This window comes from Chiloscyllium punctatum, chromosome 34 (assembly GCF_047496795.1).
Source record: "Chiloscyllium punctatum isolate Juve2018m chromosome 34, sChiPun1.3, whole genome shotgun sequence".
In the NCBI taxonomy this organism is placed as follows: Eukaryota; Metazoa; Chordata; class Chondrichthyes; order Orectolobiformes; family Hemiscylliidae; genus Chiloscyllium; species Chiloscyllium punctatum.
In genome coordinates, this window is record NC_092772.1 from 3,237,960 (window position 1) to 3,252,334 (window position 14,375).

General features: G+C 47.3%; 1 long non-coding RNA gene across 7 annotated transcripts in view; it reads left to right on the forward strand.

Moving 5' to 3' along the window:
• The window catches only part of LOC140458757 (uncharacterized), a 90,197-nt gene that overhangs the window by 15,733 nt on the left and 60,089 nt on the right, over nucleotides 1–14,375 (forward strand). For 6 of the 7 annotated variants that reach the window (XR_011953641.1, XR_011953645.1, XR_011953639.1 and 3 more), the window contains 2 exons: nucleotides 7,326–7,462; nucleotides 11,386–11,498. This is a non-coding gene — a long non-coding RNA (uncharacterized lncRNA). The remainder of the gene's footprint in view (nucleotides 1–7,325; nucleotides 7,463–11,385; nucleotides 11,499–14,375) is intronic. The other variant, XR_011953644.1, reaches the window with a different exon arrangement.

A 14,375-nucleotide genomic window follows, 5' to 3' on the forward strand; every position in this document is an offset into this window, starting at 1 on the left:
GCTCTGTGTGTGCGCGTGTCCCTCCCTCGCTCTGTGTGTGCGCGTGTCCCTCCCTCGCTGTGTGTGTGCGCGTGTCCCTCCCTCGCTGTGTGTGTGCGCGTGTCCCTTCCTTGCTGTGTATGTGTGTCCCTTCTTTGCTGTGTATGTGTGTCCCTTCCTCGCTGTGTATGTGTGTCCCTTCCTCGCTGTGTATGTGTGTCCCTTCCTCGCTGTGTATGTGTGTCCCTCCCTCGCTGTGTATGTGCGTCCCTCCCTCGCTGTGTATGTGTGTCCCTCTCTCGCTGTGTGTGTGTCCCTCCCTCGTTGTGTGTGTGTGTCCCTCCCTCGCTTCATGTGTGTGTGTGTGTGTCCCTCCCTCGATTTGCGTATGTGTCCCTCCCTCACTGTGTGTCTGCGTGTATTCCCTCACTGTGTGTGTGTGTGTGTGTGTCCAAAATTTGCACCTTCAGTGAATTGGCCATCATAAATTGATTGTGGTATTCAGGAATGTGTGGTTTAAATAAGTTCACCACGAGAAATTCAGGGTTTAATGTATAGGTAGAGGGGTGGGTCTGGGTAGGATGCTCTTCAGAGTTTTGGAATGGACTGGTTGGGCCGAATGGCCTGGTTGCACACGATGGCGATTCTATTCAGGTTATCGTCCAGCACTGTCAACCATCCCCGTCTCTTACACCTTGCCTTATCCCCAGTATTCTCCTCAACACAGTAATCTCCTCCAGACTCTAAAACACTCCTTGCCTATGTAACCTTCTCCAGTCCTTACAAAGATCGATATGTCTGTCACCTCTTCCTGCTTTTAGAACCCTCCCTATAACTATTACCATTTGGTACAGCACTCCCAATCATTGTTCCCTCTTGAAACTCCCATAAACATTTGTGTCTCTGAAAACTAATCTGGACTGTCTCAACTTCCCTTTGACAGTTACATGCTGAGACCTGCTCTATATCAGTGAAGAAATTAAGTCTTGGCAACAACTCGCTGTTATAATCTCCCTCCAGCCTTACAGCACTGAGGATCAGTAGAAGCTCTTTTCAACCCGACAGCCATCCCTGTGTCTGTAATCTCCTCCACTCCCCACAATACATTCTCTCTGAGCTCCTCTGTAGTCCACTAAACACTCCCTAACACTGTCTGTATCAGTATAACCTTCTCCAAAACACACAACCTTCTCTATCTGTGTAAATCCCTACACCGGACCCTATCCCTCTCAGCTCCGTCTAACAATACAACTCTCCATGTCTGTGTATTCACCTTCAGCCCCTACTCTCCTCCCGATCTGTGTAACCTTCTCCATGCATTTTTGCTTCAGTCTCTTCAACTGTCCCTGTCAGTGTAACCTCTTCCAGACGAGAAAACTCTCCTCTTTTTGACTTACTCAGACCACACAACCCTCACTATCTATAACCTACTCCTGTCTGAGAAACCTACTTCTGCAGTTGCTCCAACTCTCCATAAGCTCCTGCAGCTCTTACATCCCTCCCTATCTACCAAATCTCTTCCAGTCCCTAAACACCAACAGTCTGTGGAGACCCGACCACCATCCCTATCAGTGTAATCCTCTCAGGTCTCTGCAGTAATCCTGATCTGTCGAACTCACTCCATGCCTGTGCCTCTCCCAATCCGGTCCCTACAAAATGCACTATCTATTTAACACCCTCCTGTCACTATCACCCCCTTGTCAATGTAAGCTCCTTCTGTGTCTCCACCATCTACCCATCTCCATAACCTTGTCCAGCTCTTACACCACTATCTGTTTAAACGTCACCCTCCTCTACAACTTCCTCCTGTTTGTGCTATGCTCCCTTATCTGTGAAACTGTTTCTGACCAAAATTGCTATCCCAGTCTCTGAAAAGAAATCCAGATTCCACAGCCTCCATAACCCCCAGAACCTAATCCTTCCTATGTCTATAAACATCGTTAGTCACGATACCCTGCATATCTCAGTTTGTTCTTCCAGTCGATACAAATATCTTTATCTCTGTAATCTGCTCAGCTCCCTAAAACAGTCCCTGTCTGTGATTCAGCCCTGGCCTACAAACATTCTTATCCCTGTAAACTTCTCTATCCCTCCCAACATTCCCAACTCCATGAACCCCTGTCAGCCCTACAGCTCTCCACATTTCTGTAACCTCCTGTGGGTCTATGGTCCTCCCTCCCTGTGAAATCACCTCCAGTCCCCACACCCCTCCCAATCTGGGTCCTCTGCTCCAGATCAGGCCATTGCTGTCTCTGTAAACACCTCCACTCCTGACAACTCTTCCCATTTGTGTAACCTCGTTCAGACCCCATACTCTCCAGCTTCCTGAATCCTCTTCCTGCATTGCAACCAAAACCATGTTTGTGTAACAATCTCAAGTGCTTAAACCTCCCCAATTCCGTAACCTTTTGCAGTCCTAACAAAACATCTAAACTATGAAACCGCTCATTTCCATACAATCCTCCCTCCCTCCCTCCCTCCTCAAATGCCTTCATCACCATGAAACCTCACAATTACTGAAGCCTCCTTTTGGCATTGCAAACCTCCTAATATCTGCAAAATCCTCGTGTCCTGATATCCCTCCCTATCTCTGTAACTCCCTCCACCCTCCAGTGTCATTCTGGGGAGCATGGGAGAGGAGAGAACGTTTGTAGAGTTTGGACCATATTACGGAGGTAGAATTCTGGGAATTACAGATTTAGTTTTATGTCTGTGGTGTGCAGATTATTGGCGAGGACTCTAAAGACAGGATATACGACTACTTGGAAAACCATAGTTAAATTAGCCACAGTCAGTATGGGTTTGTGAGCGGTCAGGTCATGCCTCACAAACCTTATTGAATTCTTTGAGGATATGGCAGAATATGTTGATGGCTCATTCAGAAAAGAAGGAAAATTGGGATACAGGGAAATCTGTCTGTCTGGATACAGGATTGGATGGCCCAGAGAAGACAGAGGGTGGCAGCAGATGGACAGTATTGAGCCTGGAGCTCAGTGACCAGTGGGGTTCTGTAACAATCAGCTCTGGGACTCTGCTCTCTGTGAATTTTGTAACTGACTTGGATGTGGATGTTGGAGAGTGGGTTAGTAAGTTTGCCAATAACGTGAAGGTTGGTGGAGTGGTGGGGAATGTGGAGAGCTGTTGTAGAATGCAATGGGACATTGGCAGGACACAGAGCTGGGCTGGAAGTGGCAGATGGAGTCCAATCTGGAAAAGTGTGAAGTGATTCATTCTGGAAGGTCAAATTTGAATACAGAATACAGGGTGAAAGGTAGATTACTTGCCAGAGATCATGGGGTCAGTGTCAATAGATCCCTCAAAATCGCCACGCACGTTGGTAGGGTTGTTAAAAAGGCACTTGTTGTGTTGGCTCCCCTTAGAAGGGGATTGACGGTAAGAGCCGTGAGGTTTTACTGCATCTTTATAGCGTCCTGGTGAGACCACACTTGGAATATTGTGTTCAGTTCTGGTCCCCTGTTTACAGGAAGGATGCGCACGATTTAGCGAGCGTACACAGGAGATTTACCAAGATGCTGCCTGTAATGGAGGGCAGTTCTTACAAAAAAGGGTGAGGGAGCGAAGGATTTTTTCATTGGAGTGAAGAAGGGGGCGGGGCGACTTTGTGGATGTGAACAAGATGATAAGAGGCACAGAGTGAGTGAATAGTCAGAGACTTTTCCTCCTATGGCATAAATGGCTATTACAAGGGGGCGTAACTTTAAGGTGAATGGAGGATGGATAAGAGAATAGAGAATGGTGGGTGGTTGGATGGACTGCCAATGGTGGGAGTAAAATTAGGCACATCTGGGACATTTAATAGAATCTTGGACAGACACATGGATAATAGTAAAATGAAGGGTATGTAGTTTATTTTGATCTTACAGTTGGATAAAAGGTTGGCATGAAATCATGGCCGAAGGGTCTTGGGCTGAACTGTTCTGTGTTCTGTGTTCTGTCTGGTAAACTGGGTAATAAGCTCAGATCAGTGTAAAAAGGATATGGCTTTCAGGAGGAGCTCGTGAACTGGATACAAAATTTGCTTGATGGTAGGAGACAGAGGGTGGTGGGAGGCATGTTGTTTTTTTCTGGCTGGAGACATGTGATCAGCGGTGGAGTGGGTCCACTGTTGTTTGTCATTTGGATAAATGGTTTGGATGGGAATATTGGCTTCCTGGTAAGTAACTGTTTTGTGTGACACTGAAATTGGTGGTAAAGTGGATAGTGGAGAATGTTATCTGTGATACAACAGGATGAACAGTACTGCTGGGATAGTGGGCTGAAGAATAGCAGATGGAGTTTAATTAGATAAAGGTGAGGTGTTCCATTTTGGTGGAACAAACCAGGGTGGGACTTGTACAGTTATTGTTCGGGCCCTGGATCGTGTTTTCAGTCAGAGATCCAGTGACCCAGGTACACATTTCTTTGAATGTGGTGTCACAGGTAGACAGGCTGGTGAAGAAGGCATTTGGGATGGTTACCTTCATTCGGGAGAGCATTAAGTGTAAGAGTTGGGATGTCATGTTGTGGCTGTAAAAGACATTGGTGGGGCCACCATTAAAACATTGTTGATCAGTCGGAAGAACTCATCTAGTTCACTAACCTCCTTTAGGGAAGGACATCAAATATTCTAACCTGGTCTGGCCAACATGTGACTCCAGACCCACAGCAATATGACTGACTCTGAGCTGCCCTCTAGGTAATTAGCAGAGGGGCCAAATAACGTTGTTCCAGGCAGTGACACCCACATCCCATGAATGAATAAATAAAAATACCTATGTCCCTCCGTACCTCTGCAAACCCCTCCAGCTGCAGAAATCCGTCCTGGCTTTGTAACACCCTGACCACTCTCTGTAACACTCTCACCACCTCCAGCACATTCATCTCTCCCTGTTCCTATCGTGTCATTAAACCTTGACAATGATTCCCCTTCCCACTGCCCTCCTCCTGCTAGCAGACCCATTGCAATTACTCCTAAAACACTCTCTCACTTCAGGCTTTTAAGTACTTTTTGGTGATCTTCTCAGCCTCATAATCTAGTATGATTCGTTTTGTCCTGAGTAAAGGATCAGTGGGAATTTCTTGCTGAGGTTTTTACTGTTTCAATTGAATGTCCTTTTGTTGAGTATTTTGCATTGTCCCTTCAAATATTTTCCACTGTTCATTTACAGGCACATATTTCAGTCTGTTTCCCGCGTTTACCTTGGTCAGTTCTCCTGTCAAACTCATGTAATTGTCTATTTTTATTTATTGCAGATTTCCTTTCTGTGAATCACTTTAAAACTTTATTTATTTTAACTGCACTTTACCACATTTCCCGAAGGATCTCTGCAGGTGACATTACTCATTCACTAAGTTTCATTACATGGTCGCTCTGCGATAGTTATGTCCCTTAACAGTTGCACAATGTGTTTTTCAAAGAAACACTGAAAAAAAATTAACCAAACTCATCTTCCAATATCAATGGTGACTGTGTGATTGTCCCAGATTATACAAATATTGAAGTTTCCCAAAGTTATCACAATGTGTTTGTTAAAAAAATTCCAATGAGTTTGTGTGTAATGCAGTGCTGAACAATGGAATGCTGTTCAGTGGCTAAAACTGTTCTGCTGCTTGTGACCTTGGCAAGTAGTAGCCAGAATGTACATTCAGACTGACTCTACTTCATGATCTGAGGCCAAATGCTTTCTCTGTAATGCCTTTGTTATCCATTATTGCTATCGTTGCCCATTTTGCCTGAGTTTGCACAAGATTACAAACCACTGAATATTTTTGTTCACCCTGTATCCATGTCTCCCTGGTGTCTAAATCTCTTTTATCTCTGTGTCACAAATCCTTCGACCATATTGCAGCAACGTTGTCCGTTTAAAAAAAAAACATAATATATTCTCTTCCACAATTTTCCGTCACAAATCTATTTGCTGATGTACAATTTTAGATGAGATTACTTACAGTGTGGAAACAGGCCCTTCGGCCCAACAAGTCCACACCGACCCGCCGAAGTGCAACCCACCCATACCCTTACATTTACCCCTTACCTAACACTACGGACAATTTAGCATGGCCAATTCACCCGACCTGCACATCTTTGGACTGTGGGAGGAAACCGGAGCACCCGGAGGAAACCCACGCAGACACTGGGAGAACGTGCAAACTCCACACAGTCAGTCGCCTGAGGCAGGAATTGAACCCAGGTCTCTGGCGCTGTGAGGCAGCAGTGAGAACCTCTGAGCCACCGTGCCGCCCCGATAAGTCAAAACTGACCCTCCGAAGAGCAGCCCACCCAGACCATTCCCCTACACCTAACACTGTGGGCAATTTTCCATGGCTAATTCACCTAACCTGCAACTTTTTGGACTGTGGGAGGAAACCGGAGCACCCGGAGGAAACCCACACAGACACGGGGAGAATGTGCAAACTCCACATAGACAGTTGCCTGAGGCGGGAATTGAGCCCGGGTCTCTGGTGCTGTGACGCAGCAGTGCTAACCAATGTGCCATCGTGCCGCCCTCAACGTAAACATTTTCGTTAAACTCTGTCTCCTCCTGTTCCTTTCTGCTTGTCTTCAGTCACATTCCCATGCTGCTCCCATACTTCACCTTTCTTCTGTGGTTTTGGAAAGATCCTTTCACTTGAATCCTGTCCCGGCATCCTCTCTGTCAGTTTAATGCCCTGTCCATAAACCTACCAACATGATTGGCCAGGACACTGCTCCTAGCACAGTTCCAGAGGGACCATCCTAATAGATTTTTTTAAAATCAGGTATGGGATGTGTGAGTCTCTGGATGACCAGCCTTTCTTGCCCAGTCCTAGAAGCCCTTGAACTGAGAAACTTGCTCGGCCATTTCAGAGGGTAATTGAGAGGCAAATCCTTTGCTGTGGGTATATCGTGCAGACCACGTGAGGATGGGCAGATGTCCTTCTCTAAAGGACAAGTGTTTGGATTTGTTGTACATCAGTAATGGTTTCATACTTATTTGTGGATTGTTAATTATTATTTTTAAAATTATTGATTTCAAGTGTCTCCTTTTCAGATGGCGGGATTCAATCCTGCCTCCCCTGAACATTAGCTGAGGTTTTGGATACATTCTCTCGCAATAATACCACTAGGCCATTACTTCACCTGCTCACTGGGTGCTCATCCCTGAGCACTGATACCAGGGCATCATGAAGCTAAACCCATTCTTCCGACACAATTGTGTGATCCTGACATCTTCCAGCAATCTGGGACTATTACTTAATATCGCTCCATTTTCCAGATCTCTGTGGGACTCTGTGCCATTCTCCATGTGTAACCTTCACTGCATCTGTTTAATTTCCCATTCTGTCTATTTCTCTGTCTCCTGTAGGTACTGAGGAAACTCCTGAATCAATAGCCTTCCCAGCTGCTGGGTGGGTCGTCCCTCACCTCATTGAACGCAGTTGGTCTGCCAGAGAGAGACAAAGGGAAAGGAGATCTGGAGCGTTCAATAAATCCTGTAGTGAGGTAAGGTCACCCACAGTGCACAGAGCAAAGAACAATGAGAGGGGTCCAAACATCTGTTAACACAACATGACATAGATACAGTGCTGGAGGGGGAGCACAGTACACACACACACCCCAGGCTCAATCACCATCCCAATGTAAGTTCTGTTATATTAAAACTCACTACTCTACAACAGTGTATCTATGGCATGTCTTGTGGTCCAGTGTCTTCGATAATTTTTAATCCTGTAACAGATCCTATCACTGTAACCTCCTCCTTTCCTGATCGTCCCTCCACATATTTGAATTGTGCTGCATTCCAGACGACCTTCCTTATCCCTGTAACTTGGTTCAGTGTTAACAACATGCCTTATCTCATTTGCCTTCTCCTCCAATAATGTAAACACAAGGACTACAGATGCAAGAAACCAGAGTCTAGATTAGAGTGGTGCTGGAAAAGCACGGCAGGTCAGGCAGCATCCGAGGAGCAGGAAAATCGATGTTTCAGGCAAAAGCCCTTCATCAGGAACAGAGGCCGGGAGCCTGCAGAGTGGGGAGATAAATAAGAGAGGGGTGGGGATGGGGAGAAAGTAGCATAGAGTACAGTAGGTGAATAGGGTGGGGAAGAAGGTGATAGGTCAGAGTGGAGGATGGGGGAAGGTAGCAAAGAGTACAATGGGTGAATGGGGGTGGGGATGGGGGTGATAGGTCAGAGAGGAGGGTGGAGTGGATCGGTGGGAAGGGAGATAGGCCATTAGGACAGGTCATGAGGGCGGTGCTGAGCTGGAAGGCTGGAGGTGGGGTGAGATGGGGGAAGGGGAAATGAGGAAACTGGTGAAGTCCACATTGATGCCCTGGGGTTGAAGTGTTCCGAGACGGAAGGTGAGGCGTTCTTCCTCCAGGCGTCGGGTGGTGTGGAAGTGGCGGTGGAGGAAGCCCAGGACCTGCATGTCCTCGGCAGAGTGGAAGGGGGAGTTGAAATGTTGGGTCACAGGGCGGTGGGGTTGATTGGTGCGGGTGTACCAGAGATGTTCCCTAAAGTGCTCTGCTAGGAGGTGTTCAGTCTCCCCAATGTAGAGGAGACCGCATTGGGAGCAACGGATACAATAAATGATATTGGTGGATGTGCAGGTAAAACATTGGATGTGGAAGGCTCCTTTCGGGCCTTGGATGGTGGTGAGGGGGGAGGTCTGGGCGCAGGTTTTGCAATTCCTGCAGTGGCAGGAGAAGGTGCCAGGAAGGGAGGGTGGGTTTTTGGGGGGCATGGAACTGACCAGGTAGTCACAGAGGGAATGGTCTTTGCGGAAAGTGGAAAGGGGTGGGGAGGGAAATATATCCCTGGTGGTGGGGTCCGTTTGGAGGTGGTGGAAATGTCGGCAGATGATTTGGTTTCTGAGAAGGTTGGTCGGGTGGAAGGTGAGCACCGGGGTGTTCTGTCCTTGTTACGGTTGGAGGGGTGGGGTCTGAGGGCGGAGGTGTGGGATGTAGACGAGATGCATTGGAGGGCATCTTTTACCACGTGGGAAGGGAAATTCCGATCTCTAAAGAAGGAGGCTATCTGATGTGTTCTGTGGTGGAACTGGCCGTCCTGGGAGCATGTACGGTGGATGTGGAGGTATTGGGAATAGGGGTTGGGAATTTTGCAGACAGTAGGGTGGGAAGATGTGTAATCTAGGTAGCTGTAGGAGTCGGTAGGTTTGTAAAAATTGTCGGTGTCAAGTCGGTTGTCATTAATGGGGATTGAGAGGTGCAGGAACGGGAAGGAATTGTCTGAGATGGTCCAGGTAAATTTAAGGTCAGGGTGGAATGTGTTGGTGAAGTTGCTGAATTGCTCAAACTCCTCGAGGGAGCACGAGGTGGTGCCAATGCAGTCATCAATGTAGCGGAGGAAGAGGTGGGGAGTAGTGCCATTGTAACTACGGAAGATGGACTGTTCTACGTAGCCAACAAAGAGACAGGCATAGCTGGGGCCCATACGGGTGCCCATGGCTACTCCTTTGGTATGGAGGAAGTGGGAGAATTTGAAGGAAAAATTGTTAAGGGTGTGGACAAGTTCAGCCAAACGAATGAGAGTATTATTGGAAGGGTTCTGTTGTGGATGTCGGGAGATGAAGAAACGGAGGGCTTGGAGGTCCTGGTCATGGTGGATGGAGGTGTAGAGGGATTGGATATCCATGGTGAAGATGAGGCGTTGGGGGCCTGGGAAACGGAAGTCTTGGAGGAGTGGAGGGTGTGAGTGGTGTCTCAAACGAATGTGGGTAATTCCTGGACTGGGGGATAGGACAATGTCGAGGTAGGTAGACATGCGTTTGATGGAATAGGAGCATGCTGAGAGAATGGGTCGGCCAGGGTGGTCAGGCTTGTGGATCTTGGGTAGGAGGTAGAACCGGACAGTGCGGGATCCTGGACAATGAGGTTGGAAGCTGTGGGTGGGAGATCTCCTCCTGAGGTGATGACGTTCTGTATGGTCTGGGAGATGACGGTTTGGTGATTGGAGGTGGGTCATGGTAGAGGGGGTGATAGGAGGAGGTGTCTTTGAGTTGGCATCATGGCTTCAGCGGTGTAGAGGTCAGTGCACCAGACTCCCACTGCACCCCCTTTATCTGCTGGTTTGATGGTGAGGTCGGTATTGGAGTAGAGGAAGTGGAGGGCTGCACGTTGTGAGGGTGAGAGGATGGAGTGGGGGAGGGGGTAGATAGGTTGAGGCGGTTAATGTCTCGGTGGAAGTTGGAAATGAAGAAATCGAAGACAGGTAATAGGCCAGCGCGGGGTGTCCTGGTGGATGGAGTGTATTGGAGGGCAGCAAAGGGGTCCTCAGAAAATAGGCGGGAGTCTTCATTGTAAAAGTCAGCTCTGAGGCGGAGGTGATGGAAGAAGTGTTCGATGTCACGGCGTGTATTAAATTCATTGATGTGTGGATGGAGGGGGATAAAGGTGAGGCCTTTGCTGAGGACTGATCATTCATCCTCAGTGAGGGGGAGGTCCGGGGGAATGGTGAAAACTCGGCAGGACTGGGAGCTGGGATTAGGCGTAGGTGTGGAGCTGGGGGAGGCGACTGAGCCTGTAACTGGAGTGGGTGTGGTGTTAGGGGGGATGGGGATGGAGTCATGAGCAGGGGTGGGGTTCCCCTCAGGGTTCTGGGGGCAGGGATTGTGACGGTGGGACTTGGAGGTGGTGTCAGCAAAATGCAGGTGAGTGGCGTTGGTGGGGGCGGAAGTGGTGGCAAACACGGCAGTGGGGGGGGGGTGGAAGTCACTGAGTGTGTGACATCAGCGATGATGTGAGGGGCGGAAGTGATGTCACTTGTGGTGTATGAGGAATTGTGAGGGGCGGAAATGGCATTTACTTTATTTTAACCAATAATTTCCTGTCACAAATCTGTTTGACAATGTCATATTTTAATTAAACTCAGTCCCTTACTGTTTCTTTCTTTTGGTCTTCATCCACATCTCCATGGTGTTCTAATATTTCAACCTTTCTCTTTGGACTTGGGAATATCCATTCACCTCAGACCTGTCCCCCTCCTCATCTGTGTCCATTTATAGCACACTGCATAATCCTGGTACCAGAGGGGCCTATCCCAATAAAATAGCTCAGTCCTCCCTGAGTACTGGTAGCAGTGCTCACTGGTCAGAACCACTTCTGATGATGCTATTGTGTGATCCTGACACCTTCCTGCACTCTGCTGATATCACTGTCTTTCTGCATGTGGTATCCCTCACTGTGTGGGTCTAATTGCTGCCTCTGTCAGTGTCTCTCACTCTTGCAGCTACTCCAGATCCTGAGCCAACAGCATTCTCCAGTCCAGAGGGAAGCAACTGCACAGGCCAGGGACGGAGACTGGGTATTTCCAGATCTCTGTGGGACTCAGTGCCATTCTCCACGTGGAACCTTCATTGCATTAATCTAATTTGCCATTCTGTCTACTTCTCTGTCTCTTGCAGGTATTTCTGATGTCCCTGACTCAGCAGAATTCCCAATTCATGAATCGTCCATCACCACATTGAAGACAGTTGGTCAGCCAGAGACAGATGGAGAGGGAGATCTGCACCCTTCAGTAAATCCTGCAGCCGCTAAGATCACTCACAGTAAACAACACAGGGAGGAGTTAGTGGGCTTTAATTCAGACCCTGAGGGCATGATGTAGGAACAATGCTGGGCAAGGAACATGAGAAAATTCTCAGGCTTCATTATCATCATCTTGTCTGTAAATTCATCTGTTCCACAGAACCCCCCCTATGTCTGTCAGTTTCTCCATCGTCTGTTTCATTGATACCACTTCCCCTATCTCTATCAGCCCCTACAATCCTGCTTATCCCTGTAAGCTCCTCATATCAGTACAACTCTCCAAGTTTCTGCGTTTGCCTTTAATCCCGGGTTCTGTCACATCTCTCCTTTACTGGAAAAAAACAACTCTTCAGTTCCTTAAGCCATCCTGGTCAGTGTAGTCCTTTCCAGACCTGAAAACCCTCCCTGTCTTTGTGACTGTTTTGACCTCCTACTACCTTCATGATCTTTGTAACCTTCCCGTCACGACAACAAAAAAGCTCTTTTCCTTAGTAACCTCCTCCAGCTGTGAGACTCCTCCTTGTCTCTGGGCACAAAGCAGAGTGACCCTGCTTCTCTCATAAATTAGTTTCTGCATTTCTAATGATGACTATGAACTCTTCCTGTCTCTAAAACGCACTCAGTCTCTGTAAACTCTGCTGGTCCCGATTGATGTAATTTCCTTCGGTAACAACAAACCTTTATACCTTAAATCTCCTCCAGACGCGACCACACAGTTTATTTCTATAACCTCAATGAGTGACAGAGTCCTAGAGATGTACAGCACGGACACAGACCCTTCGGTCCAACCCGTCCATGCCGACCAGATATCCCAACCCAATCTAGTCCCACCTCCCAGCACCCGACCCATATCCCTCCAAACCATTCCCATTCATATACCCATCCAAATGCCTCTTAAATGTTGCAATTGTCCCAGCCTCCACCACATCCTCTGGCAGCTCGTTCCATACACGTTCCACACTCTGCGTGAAAAGATTGCCCCTTAGGTCTCTTTGATATCTTTCCCCTCTCACCCTAAACCTATGCCCTCGAGTTCTGGACTCCCTGACCCAAGGGAAAAGACTTTGTCTGTTTATCCTATCCTATCCATGCCCCTCATAATTTTGTAAACCTCTGTAAGGTCACCCCTCAGCCTCCGAAGCTCCAGGGAAAACCACCCCAGCCTGTTCAGCCTCTCCCTGTAGCTCAAATCCTCCAGCCCTGGCAACATCCTTGTAAATCTTTTCTGAACTGTTTCAAGTTTCACAACAATTCTTCCGATAGGAAGGAGACCGGAATTGCACAAAATATTCCAACAGTGGCCAAACCAATGTGCTGTACAGCCGCAACATGACCTCCCATCTCCTGTATTTAATACTCTGAACGATAAAGGAGAGCATACCAAATGCCGCCTTCACTCTTTTATCTATCTGCGATTCCACTTTTAAGGAGCTATGAACTTGCACTCCAAGGTCTCTTTGGTCAGCAACACTCCCTAGGACTTTACCATTACGTGTATATGTCCTGCTAAGACTTGCTTTCCCAAAATGCCGCACATCGCATTTATCTGAATTAAACTCCATCTGCCAGTTAGCCCATTGTCCCATCTGGTCCAGATCCTGTTGTAACCCTCTTCGCTGTCCACTACACCTCCAATTTTGGTGTCATCTATAAACTTACTAACTATACCTCTTATGCTCGCATCCAAATCATTTATGTAAATGACAAAAAGTAGAGAGCCCAGCACTGATCCTTGTGACACTCCACTGGTCACAGGCCTTCAGTCTGAAAAACAGCCCTCCACCACCACTATCTGTCTTTTACCTTTGAGCCAGTTCTGTATCCAAATGGTTAATTCTCCCTGTATTCCATGAGTTCTAACCTTGCTAATCAGCCTCCCATGGGGGACCTTGTCGAATGCCTCACTGAAGTCCATATCGATCACATCTATCACTCTGCCTTCATCAATCTTCTTTGTTACGTCGTCAAAAAACTCAATCAAGTTTATGAGACATGATTTCCCACGCACAAAGCCATGTCAACTATTCCTAATCAGTCCTTGCCTTTCCAAATACATGTGCATTTTGTCCCTCAGGATTCCCTCCATCAACTTGCCCACCACTGAGTTCAGGCTCACCGCTCTATACTTCCCTGGCTTGTCTTTACCACCCTTCTTAAACAGTTGCACCACTTTTGCCAACCTCCAGTCTTCTGGCATCTCACCTGTGATTATTGATGATACAAATATCTCAGCACGAGGCCCAGCAATCACTTCTCTAGCTTCCCACAGAGTTCTCGGGTACACCTGATCAGTTCCTGGGGGTTTATTCTCCTTTTACTGTTTCAAGACATCCAGCACTTCCTCCTCTGTTTCTCTGGACATTTTGCAAGATGTCACCATCGATTTCCCTCCAGTCTATATCTTCCATATGAATTTCTACAGTAAATACTGATGCAAAATATTCATTTCGTATCTCCCCCATTTTCTGCGGCTCCACACAAAGGCCGCCTTTCTGATCTTTGTGAGGCCCTATTCTCTCCTTCGTTACCCTTTTTTCCTTTAATATATTTGTAAAAACCCTTTGCATTCTTCTTCATTCTCTTTGTCAGACCTATCTCATGTCCGCGTTTTGCCCTCCTGATTTCGCTCTTAAGTATACTCCTACTTCCTTTATACTCTTCTAAGGATGCACTCGGTCTACCCTGTCTATTCTTGACATATGCTTCCTGCTTTTTCTGAACCAAACACTCAATTTCTTTAGTCATCCAGAATTCCCAATAATTACCAACCTTCCCTTTCACCCTGACAGGAATATACGTTCTCTGGATTCTCATTACCTCATTTCTGAAGGCTTCCCATTTTCCAGCCGTCCCTTTAGCTGCGAAC